The following is a 24572-nucleotide window of genomic DNA, read 5'->3' on the forward strand; positions in this document are numbered from 1 at the left end:
GGAGGAGAGTGAAGAACTGAGTGAAGTGAAGGAGGAGAGTGAAGAACTGAGTGAAGTGAAGGAGGAGAGAGAAGAACTGAGTGAAGTGGAGGAGGAGAGAGAAGAACTGATGGAAGTGAAGGAGGAGAGTGAAGAACTGAGTGAAGTGAAGGAGGAGAGTGAAGAACTGAGTGAAGTGAAGGAGGAGAGAGAAGAACTGAGTGAAGTGGAGGAGGAGAGAGAAGAACTGATGGAAGTGAAGGAGGAGAGTGAAGAACTGAGTGAAGTGGAGGAGGAGAGTGAAGAACTGAGTGAAGTGAAGGAGGAGAGTGAAGAACTGAGTGAAGTGAAGGAGGAGAGTGAAGAACTGAGTGAAGTGAAGGAGGAGAGTGAAGAACTGAGTGAAGTGAAGGAGGAGAGAGAAGAACTGAGTGAAGTGGAGGAGGAGAGAGAAGAACTGATGGAAGTGAAGGAGGAGAGAGAAGAACTGAGTGAAGTGAAGGAGGAGAGTGAAGAACTGAGTGAAGTGAAGGAGGAGAGTGAAGAACTGAGTGAAGTGAAGGGGGAGAGTGAAGAACTGAGTGAAGTGGAGGAGGAGAGTGAAGAACTGAGTGAAGTGAAGGAGGAGAGTGAAGAACTGAGTGAAGTGAAGGAGGAGAGTGAAGAACTGAGTGAAGTGGAGGAGGAGAGAGAAGAACTGAGTGAAGTGGAGGAGGAGAGAGAAGAACTGATGGAAGTGAAGGAGGAGAGTGAAGAACTGAGTGAAGTGAAGGAGGAGAGAGAAGAACTGAGTGAAGTGAAGGAGGAGAGAGAAGAACTGAGTGAAGTGGAGGAGGAGAGAGAAGAACTGAGTGAAGTGAAGGAGGAGAGAGAAGAACTGATGGAAGTGAAGGAGGAGAGTGAAGAACTGAGTGAAGTGAAGGGGGAGAGTGAAGAACTGAGAGAAGTGAAGGAGGAGAGTGAAGAACTGAGTGAAGTGGAGGAGGAGAGTGAAGAACTGAGTGAAGTGGAGGAGGAACATCATGTTAAACCTGGAGACAAACTTTTCAGTCACTCAAAGACTAAAACGACATTTTTAAAGACAAGAAATCTTTCACCTGCACTCAGTGTGGAGAGAGTTTCACATGCAAAGAAAGGCTAAAACATTTCTTAGGGCATCAACCCTGAAGAAGCACCTGACAGTTCATACGAAGGAGAAGCCACATTCATGTTCTGTGTGTGGAAAGAGTTTTTCATGGCTGCTATCTTTACATGAACATCAGAAAACTCTTACTGGTGTAAGAGAGTACATATGAGTGTGAGAAGACTTTTACTACAGCGAAACGTATAAACACCCCCCGCCCCCAAAAAACAAACAAAATTCTGTTACAACAGTTATATTTTATTATAACACATAAGTGAAAGAGAAAATTATATTTCTCAATTGCACAAATCCTTCATTAGAACATTTGAAAAACACACTTAAGAGAATCCAGTTATTTAACTATTGCAATTACAACAGGAAACACACTTTTTTTCACCACCTCCAACATTGCCAAAAGACAATGAACACAATTATGCACAAAATATGACAGTATAAGTTATCAGACCTTAAATAAATATACACTATATACATAAAAGTGTACACTATATTTATGTACACTATATACATAAATGTGCCCAAAAATATATACTGTACTATCAGATATATAAAAAATGTAACAAGAGCAGAGATTGACAATAATATAAAATATTAAGAATAATGTACAAATAAAATATAGAATAAATAGCACAAAATAGAGTTGTAGCAAATATAGATTCAGTTGGCTAATTACAGGATCCAACGTTAACCCAACTGATGGAAATAAATAAAAACTGAACTTGTAACAGTTTTGTTGCAAAGCACAATATTATGGTGAAATTAGATCTTTTGTTTGTTGAGTTAAAACCTAATTATTGTTGTATAAGCATAACAAGCATCATAGCAAAAAGGCTAACAAACGTAAGAGTTATACCCACCAATTAACATTTGCCCTTCATTCATGACATGAATTCCGTAGTCATACAGAGAGAACATAGTTGCATACCTTTATATTTTACTCGTTTCTCCGAGTTTCTCGTTTCTTTTTTTTTTTCTACATCGGGCCTGATGGCTTTGACCTTTTCCTGTCCATCTCTGTGTTTATTTGGCATTCGACAATCAACAGATTTCCCATCCCACCCCAACACTGTCACTCACGAGTCACGACCAGAAGTCAAGACTAAACCACTTCACCTTGGTGCTGACCACATAATCACTTTGTATTACCTATTTTTATTAGCAATTTTATTAGCAATTTCACACAATTCAGAAAAAAAAATTGTGCAGGAACTATAGCCCTGTATTTATAATATTATGAATGAAATGTGCTGTAGCAAATCAGCTCAATAAAATATTAATAATCAATAATAACTGGTTATTATAACTGAATATTTGGATCAGTTAATATAATTAACTTAATGTAGTAAAAATTATTTTTTACTTAAACCCACCTGTTTGTCCCGTGGAGACTCAGCGTTAATTGTTTATTAATTCAAAAAAATATTAATTTCCGGGGAAGGGAAATGCTTTTTTTACTGATAAGAGCATGTCACAATCTAGACCGTAAGGTAAACTTCGTATGCAAGCAGAGAATCAGAACCAAATACATATTGTGCACAAGTTTTATTAAGTTGTAGAAAATTGACGTTTGTTGGTTCTGTGAGTGTCGAATGTTGAAGTTGCAATCGTTTTCTTCTCCGTTGGATGAAGAAGGTTTGATGAACTTGCGTGGTTAGTTCGACTCTGTTGGGAGAGGGAAGGCCTAACAGGCTGTGGTCACAGCAGTGGGGGGTCCATGCAGACATCAACCCGAATAAACAGCAGTGGAGGCCAGAGGAAGAGAGGACTATGAGAGCCAATGGTAGGAGTTGCGATGGACTTCTTCTGCGTTGAATGAAGATGTTGTGCAAAACTGCTGAGGTTGTCCTGTATTCTGTTGTGGTTGAGAGAGTCCTCTCTTCTCCTGCATGAGCACATGGCTGATTGTGAGTCAAGGCCCGGGGCCCTGGGGCCTGCTGAGGCCCCGCAGGACAGCACAACACCTCAAACATACCGAGAAGTCAAGAGAGCAAATGTTGGGTGTAGATGCAATATAAAGCCTGAGAAAGGTCCCACCTCTTAGGGTTGGCTCGGCCAATAAGAAAGGTGGAAGTTCCAGGCCGGAGAATTGGGTTTATGGCTCTTTGTTCCAAGGGTGCTCATTTGCATGTGCCCGCTGGAGGGGTGGTAGCCGATGAAGAAACTATGAAAGATTCTGGTAATACTACTATGTTGTTGTTATCGACATATCACACATTCATTTCGATCTTCTAAGTACCAAGTTATAGAGATCAAATATTGTATAGGTGAGGTTACATTGACCGTTGGTTCTTATCAAAATAATCCACAGAATCAAAAAGAAAAATTAATAGAATTAAAAGACACTACACAAAACAGTAAATCATTCACACAATTTTTTTCTGGGGAGCAGGTTCATTTATAGATCTGTTCGTCTATGATTAATGCAGCAAAGTTTGTTTTAGTGTCTGTAGGTTCTAATGGCAGGGGCGCTGACCACATTCTTAACAGCAATACAACAAACTTATCTGATCGTGGTCAAGGTTACTAAGACCTTCTTGCCCTCACTGGGGGATGGGACCACAGATCCCAGAGTGAGTTTTAAAGATTGTTTGGTACATATACCAAATAATTCTGTCTGTTTTGTCTCAGTCATTACAGTGCGTTACTTGAAGAAAGTTGAGGTGTGACTGACTTTAGCCCACTAATTCCATTAGAGTATTGCTCTAGCTTCTGTCTACGGATCAGGGCGGTTTCTTCATTGGGGCAATTGGGCGACGCACCACTAAAGTGTGAAAGGGACTTTTTCAATCACAATCTCATTCACCACAGAGTTACGCTAGCCGTCACTGTGCCTCTGGATATAGTCCAATCAGCGTCATGTCACGTTCTGTGGAGTACCGCCTCTTTTTGGGCGATTTCACTCTGGCTGAGTGTTCCCATAGACTTACATTCACAGATGTTTTTTTTTTTTCGAACTGCAGGCACTGCAATGCATTCTCTATGGGTTCCGGGAGGGCTCGCACTAACATGCTTACGTCATCATATGTATCCTTAACTTGTGCAGCGATTGGTGGGAACAAACATACACTATTAAAATGTTTAAGATTAAGTGACAAATAATATTTGAAAACAATTTTGAATTTGAACAACAATAAAAAAATGAAACCCTACTTTAATATCTTTATCAAATGTGATTTAAAAAATAAAAATAAAAAAGAGAACGAGAGCGAGACTGTTGGGTATCAGATAGGCTATCCGTATATACAGCAGAAATAGTGGCAATCATCATAGCATTACAGTGGGTTGAAGAGGTCAGACCGGATAGGGTGATTGTATGCAGAGATTCCTTAGCAGCTATCAAAAGTATCCAGTCAATGACATCTGTCAGAGAAGCCTGTTGATTGAAATGTTTCACAGCTTATTAAGGTTACATCGTGGAGGGATTCTTTGGAAAAAAGTATGAGAAAGTTGAGATTTAATTAATTTGATGCGTTCTGAATAAGAAGCCGACTGAATAGAGGAATACATTCTACTTGTTCACCGACGCCATTTTTTGATCACACACGCCTGTAGTTGAGGTGCAGCTGTGTGAGAGCAAAAGAAAAATCGATCCCAAAGGTAAATAATTAGTTAATCAATTCTGTGAAAAAAAGATATTTGTACTGTGTGTTACTGGTTATGTGATTACTTCAGTTTGAGTGGTTATAGTGAACCGCATGGTTATTATTTGTTCATTTCAGAGTTCACCGTCGCCATTGTTGGCCACGTGTCTGTATAAGTAAGAAAGCTATTGATTCAGAGGTAAACGAATGTGATTATAGTTCATGAAGAAATGGTAATTGTTACTGTGAATTAGATTTTATTCTGGATCTTTGAGGTGGAACTTATTTTGAAATGTACTAAATGAATGTTCTGGTCTGTGATCAGGCCAAGTTTTTTTTCTCCTTGTTATTTCCGTTTTCTTTTCTTTCCCCATGATTTCGTGGAGACATGATGACTGCACAACTTTCTGTGACATCCTGTAGACTCCGTGTTTGATGGCGAGCCAACCAAGTTTATAGAAAGGGAGAAGACATCACGTCGTGGAGATGAGGCCGATATCCTTTCCTTGAGTTTCCAGTGTTACTCGTTGAAGCACGACAAATTTGATCTAAATAACTTTTTTTTTGTTAATGATCTGTAAGAATGGAGCTTCATAAAGGCTGTTCATTGATTCGAGTAAATTTTTTGACATTTGGGTTTAAAGTGCCCCCAACCCCCAGTCTAAACACCCTAAACACTGTCCTGCAGAGTTTAGCTCCAACCCTAATTAAACACACCTGAACAAGCTAATCAATGTTTTCAGAATAATTTTTGTCAGGGTTGGAGCTAAACTCTGCAGGACAGAGGACCTCGAGGACCGGAGTTGCCCATCCCTGATCTAAGGCGTGGGAACATTTTACATTAAATGCAGCAAAGAAGATCGTAACCTGCAAGCAATGCAAAGCTGAGCTTGTGTGGCATGGAAGTACCACAGTGATGCACATACACATGGAGGAAACACGTTGGTGTCACGGATGAAGGTGAAACATCAGCACAATAAGCAAAAACTGTACATCCTCATTTTATGAAGATGTGAAAATGGTATAGTCTAGTTTAATTCAGTGCTACTGTGTAAACAGCTTTGTTTACTAACTTTGGAGCTCTAGCATAAGTTCTGCCGGGAAGACTCAATTGTTACGTCCAGGGGCGAAAATTTCATCAAAATGTTGGGGGGGACAATAAACATAACAATTCTCAAGAGCAATTTTTGAAGGGGACACCAATAATACAGGCAAAATTGTACTTGCAAGGATACTGTACACCGAGGAAAGCCTTACTACTATTATTAGTGTAGCATGGAGACCGTTCCATTATCCTTCTTCTCAAAGTTTCTTTCTGGTTTTTATGAAAAAGATTTTTCTGGTTTAATAAAAAAGCTTTTTTTAAAGCTGGTTGTTTTGTGTAAACAACTTATTTACAAAAAAATGTATGGTTTTGAAGAATTTTTTGGTCAATTTAGTTAGCTTTTTCATTAATCAAGCCACCAAAATACAATGGATTTTTTTTTTACATACCTTTAGAACAGGGGTCACCAACCCTGCTCCTGGAGAGCTACTGTCCTGCAGATTTTAGCTCCGACCCCAATCAAACACACCTGGACCAGCTAATCAAGCTGTTCAGGGTTACTTGATAATTACATGCATGTGTGTTGGAACAGGGTTGGAACTGAAGTCTGCAGGACAGTAGCTCTCCAGGAGCAGGGTTGGTGATCCCTGCTTTAGAACAACCGAATCAAGCCCAGAGTATAGTGTATATTGTGTGTATAGATAGATAATGTAGAAAAAGTGACACAATTTTATGCAACTGAGATGACGGGAACCATGTTTTATTTACTACGGAAAAGTCGATTGGGGTCATAGACTCCAAAGATAAATAAGCGTTAAAGTAGCATTTAGATGTTTTTACACAGACATAAATAATATTATGACATTTTAAAAATAAAATGTTAAATATTTATATTTGAAATGATTTAAAACATGAAAAGATACTTTAAATGTGAAATTAAAACCGCCAGTAGGAGGCAGTAAGTCACTGTTAATGAGTGAGTCATTGAGATTCATTCAAGTGATTGTTCAAAAAGCTGATTAATTCAGTAAGGAAACACCTCGATGTGTTTCTTCAGTGCTGTGGCTTAACGTTAGTTTTCAACTATTTTCGTATGGTGTCTAAAATGTACATCACTTAATATTAACTTCTTGTTTATTAAACTTGTATAAAATCAAAATCACATTTGTTATCATGCTGATATCTGGAGAAAAACTGCACTCTTCGTGTGATATTATATTAGATTAACTATATTAAATTATATAAACCGACTAAATCACAGTGAAAGCGTTAAAATCTAAATGCGCACCCGGACTAGTCTAATCTACAAGACTGACGTTACATCGCGTAGTGTATGCGTAAACTCTATGGGTGTGGGTGTGTGTGTGCATCTATTGACTACCAGCTATATACAGCGTGCTGCTAAACTCGAAAATCCAGCTGTATTCTAAGGATAACTTAGCTCTCCTTATAAGCTAGGTTCCTTGCATGCTGGCTAATAACTTTTTTTTAAAGCTGGGTCTCCAACATTGACAGCGCTGTGTTGGACAGATTTGTGCAGCGGTTCCATGAGGAAGAGAGAGCACGAGAGGTACGGGTGGGTGAGTGAGAGAGAGAGAGAGAGAGAGAGAGAGAGAGAGAGAGAGAGAGAGAGAGAGAGAGAGAGAGAGAGAGAGAGAGAGAGAGAGAGAGGTGCTGCACGAATGCACTGCGGTGCTCTGCAATCAAATACGATTTTAAATAGGCTTAGTAAAAAAATAAACAATCGAAAATCAATGTGTGGCGGTCAGCATTTATAATGTGGCAGGCCGGCAGAAATATATAAACGTATGATAAACCCTGCAGTTAATAACAACAGCAGTAAAACATTGTTTTTCAGTGGTTTTCAGCGAATGCTTGTGCACAAATGCATAATTTTTCCTGTCCTTTTAATCAAGCCTTTTAGCTTGCTGCGTACCTCCATTCCGTTCTCTTTTTATAGCATTTGTCTACTATTAAGTTTTAATTGTTTTTCAAACACGATCTACTGCGGCTCTGCTGCGTTCCCACGCTTGTTTTCAGTCTTTCTATATTTAATTTAGCAATATACCCTTATAATTCATTTACTTTTAAATAAAAATTAAATGATATATTTTAGATGTTTTTGGTTTATATCTTCACATCTGAACAACATGTCTGTGTAAATTTGTATACAGGCACATTTCTGCCAAAAAAAGTTATTTTACAATAGTTTTACTACAGTTAATTTATAAGTTGTGGAGTGAAATGTCTTCTAACTGGTTTGTTCTTGGAACAATGTTTCGTCTGTTTTTTGCGTCAATTTGTTGAGAATATCAGCGCTGTTTCATCTGGCTTTTAACTAGCTTAAATCACATAGTCATCTGTGGGTTTATAATAGAGATAGAGAATTATGCGCTGAATTGAAATGCTTCTCAGTGGATCGCGCAGCTCTGTTTAATAATATCGATTTTAATAAATCGAGATCAGCCCGCACAGCTGATTTGGCCGTGATCGCTGTTTTTTGGGACGAGCTGATAATGCACAGATCAAACAAGTTTCGTTCCGCTTTTTGAGCGAAAAGGGCGGTATAGGTAAGCCTTATAAAACTAACTTTCTGTCAGTGGCTAGTAGGCCGACTTCTTCCTCAGGTGTTTTTTTTTTTACACATAGCATATAACTGATTGTATTAGTGCCCCTGCTGTTGGCTGTTCGTATTGCTTTATTAGACTTTTTTTGTGTGCCGACGGCCGTTCTGGACTTTTCCCGAAAGCACAGATTGTCAGTCCTGCTGGCAGTATACGAGCAGTACCATGGCCCGAGCACAACTCCTTCTACTTTCCAAGCCCAGCAACATGTGTGTTATTCGTCTTATCCCTCTCCAGTGCCTGTCCCAGTGCGAGACGGATCACACCATGCCAGTCATGCCTCTGTGCCAGCTGTGGCACAAAATCTCCAACAGTCAGAGGAGAGACTTCTTACTCGTATGGTCGACATGTTTCAGGAGATGATAGAGAAAATGCTGCAGCGTAGTACTCCTCGTCCAGGTCGAGGTGAGAGGTTCCAACGTGCTTCTCGTGACAGACGTCCCAAAGATGCAGTTTGTAAAGTCTGTAACGACTTTTCGCTTCGCCCCTGGCCACACCAGACTAAGTAGCCCTGCCAACGTCTCTCCTCAGTCACAGGAAAACTACCCGACCTGCATTCGGAAGGAGAACAGAACCGGTCGCACCATAGACTCCCAAAAAGATGACATGTTTGGTGCTGAGACAGTTCACACGGCTGTGAAAGACTCATGTAACAACTCTGAAGTTGTTGTATCTGTATCAGAATATCACCAAATAAATGGAACTTAAAAAGTATACAAGAAAAAACTATGAAAAATATATTAAAGATGAAATCTTGTTAAACATGTCTAGTTTACTTTTTTCAGCTGTAAATGTAGCAGAGTAACCACTGATACATTAAAACAAAAAACAGCCAACCAGCCTGCTGTTAAGCCAGTGTGATTAAATAATGAAGTATCTATGCAGTGTGTGAGAGTGTGTACATGTTTTTCTATCCTGGAGGGGACTTAAACCTAGATGCAAACAGACGGGCATTCGTGTCACTGTAGGGACCTAAATTGAGGTACACAAGCTTATAAATCATACAAAATTAGCTTTTTTGGAAATGTAAAAATGCAGAAAGTTGTGTGATGGGTAGGTTTAGGTTAGGAGGGTTAGTGTAAGGAGACAGAATATACAGTTTGAACAGTATAAAAACCATTACGTCTATGGAGAGTCCCAACAAAGATAGTTGACCAGAGAGTGTGAGTGTGTGTTTCCGCGTCTGTCTGTTTTTGTATGCACGCGTACTTGTGTGTGTGTCATGTCCTGGTATTCCATACATTGCGGGGAAATGTCTCCACGTGGATAATACTATTATTAGCAGTAAATGTTTTGTAAAAACAAAGATAACAACAGCAGCTTTCAGCATGTCAACCTTCATCAAAACATGACATCTCAAACATACAGTAGTAGTAGTACATTAAAGGTTTTTTGTGCTAGACGAACTTGTTTTGCTGTCGCACCCGCGTCTCAAATGAAACGGCATTCTAAAACTGCAGCGCTCAAGTTAAAAGAAGTCCAACTTGTGTCTTATTACCTTGTGTTATTTCCCATTCCACTGCAACAGATGCATCATTAATGAACAGCCGCTGAGCACTAGCGATGTGTTCGACGCTACGGTCCTTCATTGAGTGCGTTACAGGACAGCGGTTAATCGCCTCAGTAACTTCACACGTATGAAGCGCCATATCAGGCATTTCCTTAAACAGCCCCAGGTCAGATTTTCCTCCAAAGTAAAGAGCTTATTAATTACGAAAACGATTAGTTATTTTTGCTAATTATTATTTTATTTCAGTCAGTTTTTTAGTAACTGTTGTTAGTTTCAGTTTTTCATTTATTATTAATTTTTATTTTCAGTGTACGAAAATGTTTTTTGACCAATAGATTTAGTCTTAGTTTCAGTTTTCGTTTGCAAAAATAACCTTGATCTGAACCAATAATGTTGACTTATTTTATTAATTTAATGAGTAAATTAGGCACACATTTTAATAAAGCCCAATCATTTATTTTTTTACAAGTAAATACAATCGTTGATTTAAGACATAACACATAAGACACTATTTTTTTGCCACATGCTGTCATATTTATGTTATATGAAGAAATTGTCACTGAACGAATCAATGAACGAATCATTTTGGTGAACAAACTGAAAATGAACAAATCTCTGGAAAGAATAAAAAATTTCCACCACTAGTACACACACACTACCATCACAGTTCGGCACGGTTAGCCAAGTGTGATGAGAGTTCAGGGTCGAGAACAGTTTGTAATTGTGCCATGCGGTGCCGTACCAGGCTCAAGTGGAAACACAACCGGAACATTTTCCAAAGGTGGAAAAGCAGCTTTTGTTTCTCAGCACATACAAATTAACTACTTACCGTGATCTCAGGCTGTGTTGATGAACTTTCTCCACTTTATGGATCTTCATGTGTCTCTTCAGGTGAGTTTTAATAGTGAAACTATTTCCACACTGATCACACGTGTGCGGCTTCTCTCTGCTGTGGATCCTCTCGTGTGTTTTCAGAGTTGATGAGTCACTGAATCTTTTGTCACAGTGTGAACACTTGTAAGGTTTTTCTCCAGTGTGAATTCTCTGGTGCCTTTTTAAATTTATCCCTGTAGCAAAAGTATTTTCACACTCAAAGCACATGTACTCTCAAACATCAGTATGTATTTTCTGATGTCTTTGTAAAGTTTGCAGCAGTGAAAAACTCTTTCCACACACAGAACATGAATGTGGCTTCTCCTTCGTATGAACTGTCAGGTGTCTCTTCAGGTTTGATGCCCAGATAAATGTTTTTCCGCACTGAGCACATGTGAACGGCTTCTCTCCGATGTGGATCTTCATGTGAAAATTAAGATGTGATGATTGACTGAAACTATTCCCACATTGATGGCATGAGAACGGCTTCTCTCCGGTGTGGATCCTCATGTGTTTCTTAAGGTTTGCTGATTGACTGAAACTATTCCCACATTGATAGCATACATGAGGCTTTGCTCCTGTATGAACTCTCATGTGAATCTTAAGAGTTTTTTTGTCTGAGAATGTCTTTTCACACTGTTCACACATGAACGGCTTCTCTCCGGTGTGAATTCTCATGTGAACATCAAGGTATGATGACTGACTAAAACGATTTCCACATTGATTGCATACATGTGGCTTCTCTCCAGTGTGAACTCTCATGTGACACTCAAGAGTTTGTTTGTATGTGAAACTCTTTCCACACTGATCACATGTGAACGGCTTCTCTCTGGTGTGGATCCTCATGTGAACATTAAGGGATGATGATTGCGTGAAACTCTTCCCACATTGATCACATCTGAACGGCTTTTCTCCAGTATGAACTCTCCTATGTGCATCAAGATTATGTTTGTGTGTGAAACTCTTTCCACACTGATCACATGTGAACGGCTTCTCTCCGGTGTGAACTCTCATGTGAAGCTCAAGACTTCGTTTGGTTGTGTAACTCTTTCCACACTGAGTGCAGGTGAAAGATTTCTTGTCTTTTCTTTTCTTTAAAAATATATTTTTAGTCTTTGAGTGACTCAAAGGTTTTTCTTCAGGTTTGACATGATGTTCCTCCTTCACTTCACTCAGTTCTTCACTCTCCTCCACTTTCATCAGGTCTGACATGAAAGAAAAAATAATTTCAAATTTTTTTAAATAATCAAAATAATTCAAAGAGAGAAATATGTGAATGGAGATAAATATGATCCCAGGTGTAACAGACAACTGCAATAAAATATTACAATAACTTGTCTTTTAATAAATTAATTAAACATCCCTGAAACTTTCCATGAATGAGGTACACTGATCTTCCAGTTATTATTTTTAAAACATTATAGGCACAAATCCCAAACACAAGAACCACAAGATCAAGTGAATTTCACTGCGAGAAAGAACACAAATGTTTGCATTAAAGCAGAATAGATTTTAAATTTGTACATTTTAGAATTATTATTATTTGTTATTTGTTAAAAATACGCACAAAATTCAGGTCAAAATTCAGGTAAAATTGTTACAAATTGTAAACCATATATAAAATAAATGTAAAAGGAAACAGTTAAAATATTTACATTTAGTTTGACCTGATGTTGACAATCAATGAAACCTCCCTTTACTGATTTTTTTTTTAAACAGAAACTTTTGCAGCCATTTCATAGTTTAACTAAAGTTTGTCTAAATGTGATAAATTGCTTGAATGTTTCTAACATGAATGTTCTTCAACATCATGAATGAATGAAGAATAAACACCAACCTCTTTGTTCTTCAGGATCTTCAGTGTGTTTCATTCTGCAGGTTCTGGATCACTCGTGTTCTCACTTTCCTCTTTAATAAACTCAGTCTTTACAGATTTCAGCTCTTCCTAATGCATTGCTGTTCATCTTTACTTGTAGCTGATGGGGAGAACTACAGTGGGAGGAGCTTCACCGATGATGTGACTACAGTGGGAGGAGCTTCACCGATGATGTGACTGCTGTGGGAGGAGCTGATCTGCCAAAATGTAAAATATATAAGTTACTGAGTTTATTTTTTGCTCATGCTGGACAACATAATATAATAATGCAAATTCTTTCAAATATAAATAATGGTAAGAAAAAGAATTGAAAGCATAAACAGAAATAAACATTGGCTACATATAGTCACCAACAAATACCCTCAGTCTGTTGACACCAATGAAATGAGCTTTAGGTGTCAATTTACAGGAGATCTGAAGACATCAGCATAATAAATGAGGTGAAAACAGGAACTATTGTCATGAAATAAAGAGTGTTTTCAGCAGATCTGTTAATATTGATGAGCCTCAGACCATCAACAGTCATTCAACAAGACATTCAGGATCATCAGCAGATCATCTCACTTTATTCTGAGTGTTTGCTGTTAGAAACACATTATTTAAGTTAGGATATTTGATAAAAGCCTGTAAAACAGTTATATTGAAAGACGATACTGTTATTTTTCACAATATAACATGGATAAATCATCAATAATAAAACAAAATAATTAAATAAATGGGCCTAACCTATATTTATTAACCTCTACAGGCAAATAACTACAACACCATAATATGTTAATGTAAATCTAAATATGGTTTGACTTTATAATAACTATTAATTGCAATAAAGTAATTCCATCATTAACATGTTACAAGAACTGATAATGTAAATGTGTAACTTGAAATGCAATGTAAGCCGCTTTGGATAAAAGCGTCTGCCAAATACATAAATGTAAATGTTACAGATTTGTGTCTACAGAAACTACAGGGGCAATATAAAGTGTTAGAATAGACACCAATTTTAATAAGTAAATGTAATCTGCCAAAAATAAATGTCGGTACAATGCTAGTGGTACGCTACTATGCATTTATCATTTACAGAGGATGCATAGTGCGGTAAATGATAAATGTACAAAGAAATAAGTGTAAACATAAAAATGGCAACAGCAACACTTGAGATCAATTCCAGGGGCGGTTTCTTCATTAGGGCGATTGGGCGACGCACCACCAAAGTATGAAAGGGACTTTTTCAATCACATTCACATTCAACCACAGAGTTACGCTAGCGTCACTGTTGTTCTGCCTCTGGATATAGTCCAGTCAGCATTGTGTCAGATGTGACATGAGCAACTTGTCTGACAGTTGTAAGTCTTCTAGTATCTGTGTCAAGAAATAATGAATCATTCCCTTCCGAATCTTGCAGAGAAGGAGAGCTTGAGTAGAAAACGTTGTTGAAATATTTTGTTCCGTTGCTTTTATGGACTCTCTATGGGCTTCTCCCTTGACTTTGAACCTCCACGTCCCCCCCGATTGCCTGTGAGCTTCTCTTTCTGTCTATACGGTAATTTCTCTACTGTGCGACAGAAAGTCACGTGGTTATGACGCAATCGTTATCCTATTTTTACAAAAACGGCTTCTACGGGGCCATAATGTAAGATACAAGGTAATGGGAGCCTTTTATACATTGTTGTGTTTCTTTAGAAATATACAATGGACAAAAAGAGTCTTTAAACGCCTCAGATGTAAAGTTATTTTGCGGTCAAAGTGATGCCAAAATGAATGGGAGTTAATGAAATGCTAACAGCAGGTGATGGCTTGTTAGCCAATGCCCCCATGGAAGGTACGCTTTCCGGATGCTGGATTACCCCCTTGACTGCAATGCATTCTCTATGGGTTCCAGGAGGGCTCACACTAACACGCTTTCATCATCATACGTAAATTTCACTTGTGCAGCGATTGGTGGAAACAAATATAGCCTACCTCTATTAATAATCTTTAAGCTGAAGTGACATCCAATAATTTCCTCAGTGCATAACATCCACTGACATATTCTCCATCTGTAAATGTTTCCATTTTGCTGTCATGAGTGGACGAGCTTCTGCAGGCTAAACTTCTGTGAACGAGCGCCGCCAAGTGCATGTGTGCCGAACAGCGCAATAATTCAGACTTAAATATACATTAACACTAAATTATAAATATGTTTTGCTAAAATATTGGTTGTTGTTGGTGAGCATAAATGTGTAAGTGTATTTTTATGATATCAGTTTTTATTTATTTATTTTCATTTTAAGTTTATTAAATGTAATTACTTATTAAAAAACAATATTTTGTTTTCAGATTGTAATGTTGCAATGTTAGAATGTAATGTGATTTGACCAAACAACACACAAACGAACACAAAATCGCTCAGGTCTGAATTAACTCAACATATTCTCCTCATGCTCGCTGCTGCACTAAATGTTTATTTCAGTAGGAAGACGCCAGGAAAGACGTGCCCGATGAAAACAATACAGAAATGAGTCTGTCGCTTAATCAAACTGCATAAATGGTTGTGTAAATATGAGAAATACCGTGAACTGCTCTCCTCACCTCAGAAGACTCGACGCTGAAACTGAATGACGGAAGAGACGGCGCGGGAGCGGTGACGTCATTGGCATCCAACGCAGGCGCGCACGGGACACCCCCGCAGCCAATGAGGGCCAAGCAGATTCACATATTTACTAGCCTTTTATTATATGCCTACTATTTTAGAACTTAAGTGACTCCAGTCCAATAACTAAATGTGAAAGGAACCTTTATTAAATGAAGAACAAATTAGGAAGAATTATGCTGATAGAGCACATCCTGTATTTTATTGTATTTGAATGATTATTTAATTGATAATGTAGAATCATACATCAACAAACATGATAATATATTCAGCTCATGGTTTCAAATGTTGTTTAATACATATATGAAATCTGTTCATGTGATCACCTAACATGCATAATTTCATTGCACATGTGACAGATGTTAATATTCATGAGTAAATATATAGACCCCTTTTCAGTTGGTAAACATGGTGACGTTTTTCTGTGGGCGGAGCTTAGGTGGTTGCAGAACGATCCCTCTGGCCGCTTCCCTAACGTTAGTTTGCAAGTTTTGTTAGCTTGTTTTTTGCAAAAGTTAATTTTAACAGACGGAACCAGATTGGCGGACCCGTACACGCTCAGGCAATGGATGGACGATCTGACAGGATTAACGTTAACGCTAGGCTCAGTCCTACACCTATCCGATAGAGAAACCGAGCGTAAAGACATACTGGGGTCATATAAAACTTTAGATGCCTATAACTATGTGATGAATGGTCATGTACAAGACTTGTGTGGTACGATCCGCAGTTCTGCCTAGCCAGCGCCAAGAAGACGTCAATGTAAAGAGTGACATTACGGTGCAATTTTAATGATGTGAATATTTTCCAGAAATAAAAATTCCAGATACAGGATATTCATTTTTCATTGATTCTTGCATCCAACAACACAACAAGATGACATTTAATAATAATAATAGTAATTTAAGCTCCTTATTATGTAGCCGAATCTGTGCTGGTTTGTATTGGCCGCCTGCAGTTTTCCCTTTGTTTTGCCTCCAGCTAGCGCCGTGACGTAATTGTGACGTCGGCTCGAAATTGGTCTATTCACAATGTGAATGAATGATTTTCACTAATTAATCTTCCTGTCAATTTTTATGTATTTACTTTATACTAATTTGTTTAAGAAAACGCTATAATTTAGTTTTGAACATCGTTAGTGTCAATTTGGGAAAATAAGTTTTGATTTATTTGTAGGCTACTGACGCCGTGACGTCATTGCCGTTCAGCTCACGCTGGGTCCTCACTCCGCAGACTGCTTTGAGCACGCCGAGGAGAGGTAAGCAGCAGTAAGAGGTGCTCTTCCAATATAGACCTATAGAAGTTCTCAGAAGTTTGAGTAAGTTCATAATATGCAGTAATATCATTGTTAAGACTGTTAAACGTGTCCTAGGAAGTGTTTTATGAATGGATGGATAGGATTTGATAGTTTTAATAATGAGTACAGCAGTTTGAGTATGTGTGTGTGCGTCAACAGAGCGTGGTGATTTTAACTGATTGATTAACTGGCCTTTAATCTATGCAGGTGATAAAATCACAGGAAACATTTCTCATTGCTGTATTTTCTTTAATCCATTCATTCAGGTATGGTTTATATCTTTCAATCTTCTGATGTATTCATTTTGTATCAATTTGGTTCCTTTCTAATTCATGATTGATTTAAAATTAGCTGCAAGAGATTATATTGTATGCTGTGATAAATGGTTGTGACTTCATTTTGCACTTAATATTTGCAACATGTTTTCATCCATTGTATTTTTGATATGTTGTTAACATTGTGATGTTTGTTCAGACTGATTTGAACACGCTGAGGAGAGGTAGGCAGTTAGAGGTGATAAAATCACAGGAAACATTTATCATTGCTGTATTTTCTTTAATCTAACCAGTACCATCTACATGGCTCCTTATAAACCCTCTGTCAGCAGCAGTTCCAGTTAGGGATGCAGCGATTACCGGATTTCACAATTAACCGCGCTTTAAAACGTCACGGTTAATTAATCGTAAAGACAATGCTACACCGAATGTTCTGCACGGAACGGAACTTTTGCACCAAACGAAAACAAGGTTACACCAGCGGTGCACCAGCTTAATGCCGTGCTCGTCAACCACTATGGCAGGGGGACTAGCAGCGACGCTCTATTCCCACCGAAAAAACGCCTTAAGGGCCTGTTCACAGATCGCGTCTTTTGCGCGCTCAAGTTCGTTATTTCAAATGTAAGCGAGCGGCATGCGCGCTCATAAGGGAAGCGGCGCGCTCGTTTTTTCCAAGCGCGGGCGCGCCGCATCGAGATAAAAACATCTCTACTTTTCAAAATGCCGCAAGCGCACCTTAGGTCAAGTGACAAGAACCAACACAGCAACGACAGACGCCTCCGGAGCGCAACCGCTCTAGCGCTTTGGAAAAAGGAGAACGTGGCGTGCAACTTTCAGCTTTCAGTGCAACGTAAAAAAACAACAACCAAAAAACAGCGGAATGTTTTGGTTACCCAAGTCTGTGGAAAAAAATCGTGATTATTTCTCAGACAATAATCGTACTTACAAAATCTTTAATCGTTGCATCCCTAGTTCCAGTGTCTCGTGTCTTCTCTCAATTAAACACAACACAGATCGTAACGGTGGTCAGAATTGGGCCGGTTACACACAGCAAACCTCAAAGCCATATAAATATATTAAAGGGGTGGTTTACTGCTTTTTTTCTTTGCATGACTGTGTTTATGGGGTGCAATATAACGTCTTAGTGTTTTATTTTTTTTTTAAGCCTTATTTTTCATAAATTTCACCTTTATTGTAAGCCGCTTTCTCCTGTCATTTGAACGACCGGTTGATTTCCTGATTCTATGAAACCACTCCCTCAGAAACAGGCAATGGGCTCAGATTGGTTAGTTGGGCCAGTGTGTTGCAATTGGCTAAACTGCGTAGCGCACTTGTCTGGAAACTTCACACCCATTACTTTTACAGGCGAAAGCTGCATGTGCTCCGGTCAAATGTAAATAATGGTGTCAATACTGCGTATCAGTTTGAGCCAGAATCAGTCCCAGAAGGCGGCTATGAAGAGAGTCAAGCAGAACCTCCCCAAACACGGCTCTTACAAATTGTAAATTTTGTATTATTATTATTCTATTCTACTATTATTATATAAGAATTTCGATATGCTGTTACTTGAAAATGCTACTGCTGCTTGTTAGCTTTTGAGATACGGTTTTCTCCTGATTAAATGTTTTATATAACTGAATAAATGACTGAGTAATGCCGTTTTTTAAAGTTATTGTTTTGTCGATATAATGAAAAACCGTTTATCTATTCACAAAACTTAGTTTACTCAGTGTATCGTTTTCTTTAGGTGTAAATGTGGCAACTGTGTTAAAATGCAGAACGTGAAAACATCTGATAACAGCAGCTGAGGTTTGCTGATGCGATTACATATAAATTTTTGAACCTTATACACGTTTGTCTTATACACACAAAATAGCAAAGAACTAACTAGCTACAAACGGCGTTGGCATTGGTTTATGTTTTGGAACGTACATGGAAAATACATTTACAAAATTAGTACATAATTACAAATTCAGGTCCAAAATGTTTGTACGCGTTTGTCATAGACACACGAAATAGCATAACTAAGTGGCTACTAAAGCCAGCACTGGCATTTGTTTACGTCCTTGATAAAAACTAAAGCATTACGTCTAACATTATACATGCAAATACATTTAAAATTATTAAGTCTTACTGGTTGTGGCCCAACAACTGTTGCCTCTGGTTTTAAAGTTGGAACTGCTTCATGCTTTAGTAACAGTTTGTTGTTGAATCCGAAATTGAATTTGTGGAGATTTTAGAAGCTGTCTTCCGTAAAATGCGCAGCAAAGAGAGCTAAATTACGATTGTAATTTTCTGGAACATAATCAAACATAAATTGTAGCCATTGTTGACGAACTACAGGGTCCGTAGGAAGCCCGAACACACAAGACCTGACAGCTGGGTGAAAATAACACACTTTCGACGGCATGGCTACTGCTCTCCACTATAACTCTTCTTCTTCGACAAAGCCGCAGAAATATGGCCACGCCCCATTTTTTGAATATTCCGGAGGAAGGGTTGATTATGGGTTAGTTACGTATAAAACCCGGGAAGTATCGTTGTAGTCCCATTCGAGTCGTTTTTGTAGGCATTAAACTTCCTGATTTTTAAAAGACGATATCTCTGCTTACATTGAACTTTCAGCGCGGCAACTTTGCAGATACTGTTCATGCACCAACAGCAACATTACACACTATTTAAAATGAAAAAAGTGAAATCGCAATCAACCACCCCTTTAATACAGGTTTAGGAAGGTGGTTGGAAAACAACCATATGTGGAGAAGAAACTGTGAGCCATGCACATAGGGGTTTTCAAACTTTTTGTGTGTGTGGACCACTATTTTGTAATCAAGAATTTTCACGGACCACCTCATAATACACATAATAAAATATGTCTACATAGAGTCCTAATAATCCGCACCTCTAAATAGGCTTACTAGCACTAAAATGATACTCGGTTACTAACGTAACCTCGGTTCTCTCTAGAGAGGGAACGAGTATTGCGTAAGTTTAGCTTACGCTACGGGAAAGATTCATCTTCTCGAGATACTGAAGCCAAAAAATTATCCTTAATTTTGTATTCCTTGTCAACGCAGTTCAGCAGCTAGCAGACCTAGAGCAGGCCATCTCGCGTGCTCATTGGCTGCCCTGCGGGCAACTGCTGCAGCCTACCAGTGAGCCCGGCGTGACGTCACGCCCAATGAAGGGCGCCCGCGCCTTCATAGCGTCACAGCCCGCCAGAATGGGCCTGGCTTAGCGTATAACACTAGGGGCTGTAGGCTGACTTCCCTGGTTTTCGTCGACTGAAGCGAAGTCGCTCGTGGCGCAAGCACGGCCGGTTACGCAATACTCGTTCCCTCTCTAGAGAGAACCGAGGTTACGTTAGTAACCGAGTATCGTTCTCTTACGAGAGGTTCTCTCGTATTGCGTAAGTTTAGCTTACGCTACGGGAACACTTTGTCAACGCCGTGCGCGCGAAACATCCACATGAGACCCCGAGCTTTCAGGGGAACCCCATAAGTGGAAAAAATAAGGTGGCCAGCCACGCGGGCCATCACTTGTACATAAGCACACATAGGGAATACAGAGCAGCGCGCCGGTCTGTATAGGCACATGGCACATACCCTACTTAATGCAGCTCAACCAGGAGAGCTGAGTCATGTGAGAGTGATCTGAGCAGGAGATCTGGGCAGAATACACCTCTCCTTCAGACTGACAACAGTTTAGCCTGCAAGGCAGGAACTTCTAGGTTATAAAACCTGACAAAGGTAGATGGGGAGCTCCAGCCCGGCGCTACACATGTCATGGATAGAAATTCCACTGGACCATGCCGAAGAAGAGGCAACGCCTCTCGTGGAATGAGCCCTGATGCCCAGAGGGCATTGCAGACCTTTTGACGCGTAAGCGGCCGCTATAGCATCTACTATCTATCTGGACAGGCTCTGTTTCGAGGAGGCGAGACCCTTGGTGCGCCCACCAAACGAAACAAAAAGCTGTTCCGAACGCCTGAAGGAGGTGCAGCGCGTAATGTAAAACCTCAGCGCTCTGACAGGGCAGAGGAGATTCACATCACCTTCGCTGTCAGATGCTGGGAGAGCTGACAACGAAATAACTTGCGCTCTGAATGGAGTGCCCATCACTTTAGGAACATAGCCATGTCTAGGTCTGAGGATGACTTTAGAGTCATTCGGTCCGAACTCAAGACACGACGCGGTGACAGACAGCACATGCAGGTCCCCTACACGTTTTACTGACGACAGTGCAGTCAGAAAGACGGTTTTCAGTGATAGATATTTCAACCCCACGGAGTCTAGTGGTTCAAATGGAAAAGCTTTCAGGGCCTCGAGGACCAATGAAAGATCCCACATGGGAACCGACACCGCCCTGACGGTTTACATAGGATACCACAGACATGTTGTCTGAGCGGACAAGAACATGCTGGTCCTGTATGAACGGGAGGAAGCACTTCAGCGCGTTCTCGACCGCTATCATTTCCAGACAGTTATGTGAAAACCCTTCTCCTGGTCTGACCACTGGCCAAAGGCCGGTCTGCCCTCGAACAGCGCGCCCCAACCCGAGTTGGACGCGTCTGTCGAGATGACTTTACGATAAGAGATGGTTCCCATCATTACTCCCTGCTGGTACCAGTCGGCCACTAACCAGGGCTGCATAGCTTCTATGCAGGCCTGAGTCACTCTGATTTTCTGGCCGGCAGACACCCAGGCTTGGCGGGACATGCGAGCATTCAACCAGCGTTGGAGCGGGCGCATGCGCAGTAGGCCCAGCTGGAGCACCGCTGCAGCTGATCCCATGCAGCCCAACATCCTTTGAAATGTTTACAAAGGGAGAAAGCTGCCCTTCTGGAAAGATGCGGCTAGGTGGCGAACACGGCGCGCGCGCTGTGTCGATAAACGAGCCGTCAAGGTCACAGAGTCCAGTGCTATTCCTAAAAAGGAAATTGACTGGCTGGGCAGTAATGAGCTCTTGGTCCAGTTGACCGTGAGACCCAAGCTTTCCAGATGACTGAGAAGCACTGTTCTGTGAGATAGCAGTTCTGTCTCTGACTGCGCCAATATCAGCCAATCATCCAGATAGTTCATTATTCGCAGCCCCTGACTTCTCAGGGGGGCGAGCGCCGCGTCCATGCACTTTGTAAATGTACGGGGTGCCAGGGACAGGCCGAACGGCAGGACGGTGTAATGATATACCTGACCGTCGAAGGCGAATCTCAAAAATTGCCTGTGACGGGGTACTATATGAATCTGAAAATAGGCATCCTTCAGATCTAGAGAAATAAACCAGTCCCTCGGGCGAACGTGCGCGAGGATTTTCCTGGTCGTAAGCATTTTGAACGGTCTTTTCGCAAGCACTTAGTTCAAATGTCTCAGATCTAGGATAGGTCTGAAGGCTCCGTCCTTCTTGGGTACGAGAAAATATCGGCTGTAAAAGCCTGACTCGCTCAGAAGGCGGTACCTTTTCTATAGCCCCTTTGCACAGCAGCTTTGCTATTTCTGCGTGAAGTAGGTGTGCTACTTCCGCATTCACTATCGTCGCGGTCCGGGCTTGAAAGCGCGGGGGACGGCGAATGAATTGAAGTGTATAGCCCTGCTTTATTGTGCTCAACACCCATTCTGAAATCCCTGGGATAGTTTCCCACGCAGCTATGTGAGCCGCTAGGGGGCGAATGGCCTCCGGGTTCAGACCGCCGCCATTTGCGGGCTTGTGAAACTGAACCGGAGCCGAAAGCGCGGTGCGCGCGCTCTCGGTTCTGGGCAATGGCTGCTCGCTGAAAAGCCGAAACCGGCTGATTTATGTGATGTCCCAATCATAAGGGATGGGGAACATTATTTTGTCATTTTTTGACGCGCGAGCAGCGCTCCGGACGGAAAAGCTTCCTGTAAGTGTGAGCGCGTGTGCGCGGGCACTAGACTTACAAGTGTATTTGACGCCCCGATCATAATGGATTGGGGAGCGTTTTATTAATGCCCTGCGTTTTGTGATAACACTTAAAACGCACGGGCGGAGCCCGGGGGGAGGTTTGTGTTAGCAAGCGTGAACGCACTCTGGCGGGCACGAGACTTACATCCATAAACTGCTTTCTTTTGTGAAACTGACCCGGAGCCGAAAGCGCGGCGCGCGCGCTCTCGGTTCTGGGCAATGGCTGCTCGCTGAAAAGCCGAGACCGGCTGATTTATGTGAGATGTCCCAATCATAAGGGATGGGGAACATTCTTTTTTCACTCTTTGACACGCGAGCAGCGCTCCGGGTGGAAAAGCTTCCTGTAAGCGTGAGCGCGGGCACTAGACTTACAAGTGTATTTGACGCCCCGATCATAATGGATGGGGAGCGTTTTATTAATGCCTTGCGTTTTGTGATAACACTTAAACGCGCGGGCGGAGACCGGGGGGAGGTTTGTGTTAGCAAGCGTGAACGCACTCTGGCGGGCACGAGACTTACATTCATAACCTGCTTTCTTGATCGTGTAACAGAGCGGGCAGATAGTGGGCACAGACTTGTGGACACATTTCTTACATTCAACACTGGGGCGTGGGCACTTTCATTACACTTACAACACCGACGGCATGAGCCGGACCAGACATTAAATACTCTTTTTTTGAGATTTTTCTGGGTCGCCGTGAAAACGGCGTATGTGTGCAGGCGAGAGGGTCAACAAAACCGGCTCGTTGGCTGCTAATTGGACCACTGCAGTAGCCTCTTTGAAGGGGACTGACAGGGAATAAACTTAAACACGCACGTCTTTTCGGAGGCGAGTTGTGTCTGTTAGTAAGCGTGAGCGCTCGTGAGCGGGCACGTAACTTACATTCTTAATCTGACATTATACTCACTTCAGATTTCTCTGGGTCGCCGCGAGAACGGCGGGTGTGCAGGCGAGCGGGTTACATTATCGGCTCGTTGGCTGCCAAACACACCGCTACAGTAGCCGTATCTAAGGGGACTGACAGGGCGAGACATTTCGACGGCGGCGCTCAAGCCCGTCTGGGTCATGCAGGGAGCTCGAGAGGGCTCTGCATGACGCGCAAACGGGGACGCGAGGGCGGGGTATCTCTCTTGTAACGTAAAGAGAGCTAGCCGCGTGCTCGTACGTGTCCCTCGGCCTCATTCTCAGATCCGACGGCAGTGAGGCTCGTGAGCGGCAGCTGCGCGTCGGTGACGAGAGGCGGGGGGTGTTGAAGGCTTCGAGTCGAGCCCGCAGGGTCGACCGCGGAAGCGCTTCACAGAGCTCGCAGCCCCGGAAGTGCGAGGCGTCTTAAAAAAGACACTCGCTGCTCTTTTAGAATAGGTTTTAGAATAGGTTTCAGCAAGGTAAAGGATACGTCGCCGGATAGCGTAGCTCGCACGGATGGCTGAAGGTGGCGAAGACGGCCGGCTTTCTCAGCGCTGTCCTAAGCTGGCTGTCCGCTGTTCGACGGCGGCGGTGGCTTCTTTCAGATCCAGCGATGCGAAGAGCTCGCTGAAGAGACGAAAATCAGGGAAGTTGCCCGCAGGGCAGCCAATGAGCACGCGAGATGGCCTGCTCTAGGTCTGCTCGCTGCTGCACTGTATTGACAAGGAATACAAAATTAAGGATAATTTTTTGGCTTCAGTATCTCGAGAAGATGATACTTTCCCGTAGCGTAAGCTAAACTTACGCAAAACGAGAGAACCTCTCGTAAGAGAACTATAACTGGTCATCACATCAGTACAACAGGCTTGTTAAAAGAAAGTTTACTGCACACAACAGCTACAACATATTTTATTTA

General features: G+C 41.2%; 1 protein-coding gene and 1 pseudogene across 3 annotated transcripts in view; both read right to left on the reverse strand.

The window, feature by feature from the left end:
- The window catches only part of LOC143711116 (uncharacterized), a 174156-nt gene extending 158937 nt beyond the window's left edge, over positions 1-15219 (reverse strand). For both annotated transcript variants that reach the window (XM_077202450.1, XM_077202449.1), the window contains exon 1: positions 15179-15219. The gene's annotated coding sequence lies outside the window, so the exon portion shown is untranslated. The remainder of the gene's footprint in view (positions 1-15178) is intronic.
- LOC143711127 (uncharacterized) lies at positions 10315-15254 on the reverse strand (annotated as a pseudogene). The gene is made up of 3 exons (XR_013194748.1): positions 15198-15254; positions 12585-12826; positions 10315-11946 (listed from the first exon to the last, which is right to left on the reverse strand). The product of XR_013194748.1 is annotated as an uncharacterized LOC143711127 (transcript).
- Between the last annotated feature and the right edge of the window lie 9318 nt (positions 15255-24572).

Source organism: Siphateles boraxobius, unplaced genomic scaffold (genome assembly GCF_051911475.1).
Source record: "Siphateles boraxobius isolate OS27281-9 unplaced genomic scaffold, OSU_SipBor_1 49, whole genome shotgun sequence".
Taxonomy (NCBI): domain Eukaryota; kingdom Metazoa; phylum Chordata; class Actinopteri; order Cypriniformes; family Leuciscidae; genus Siphateles; species Siphateles boraxobius.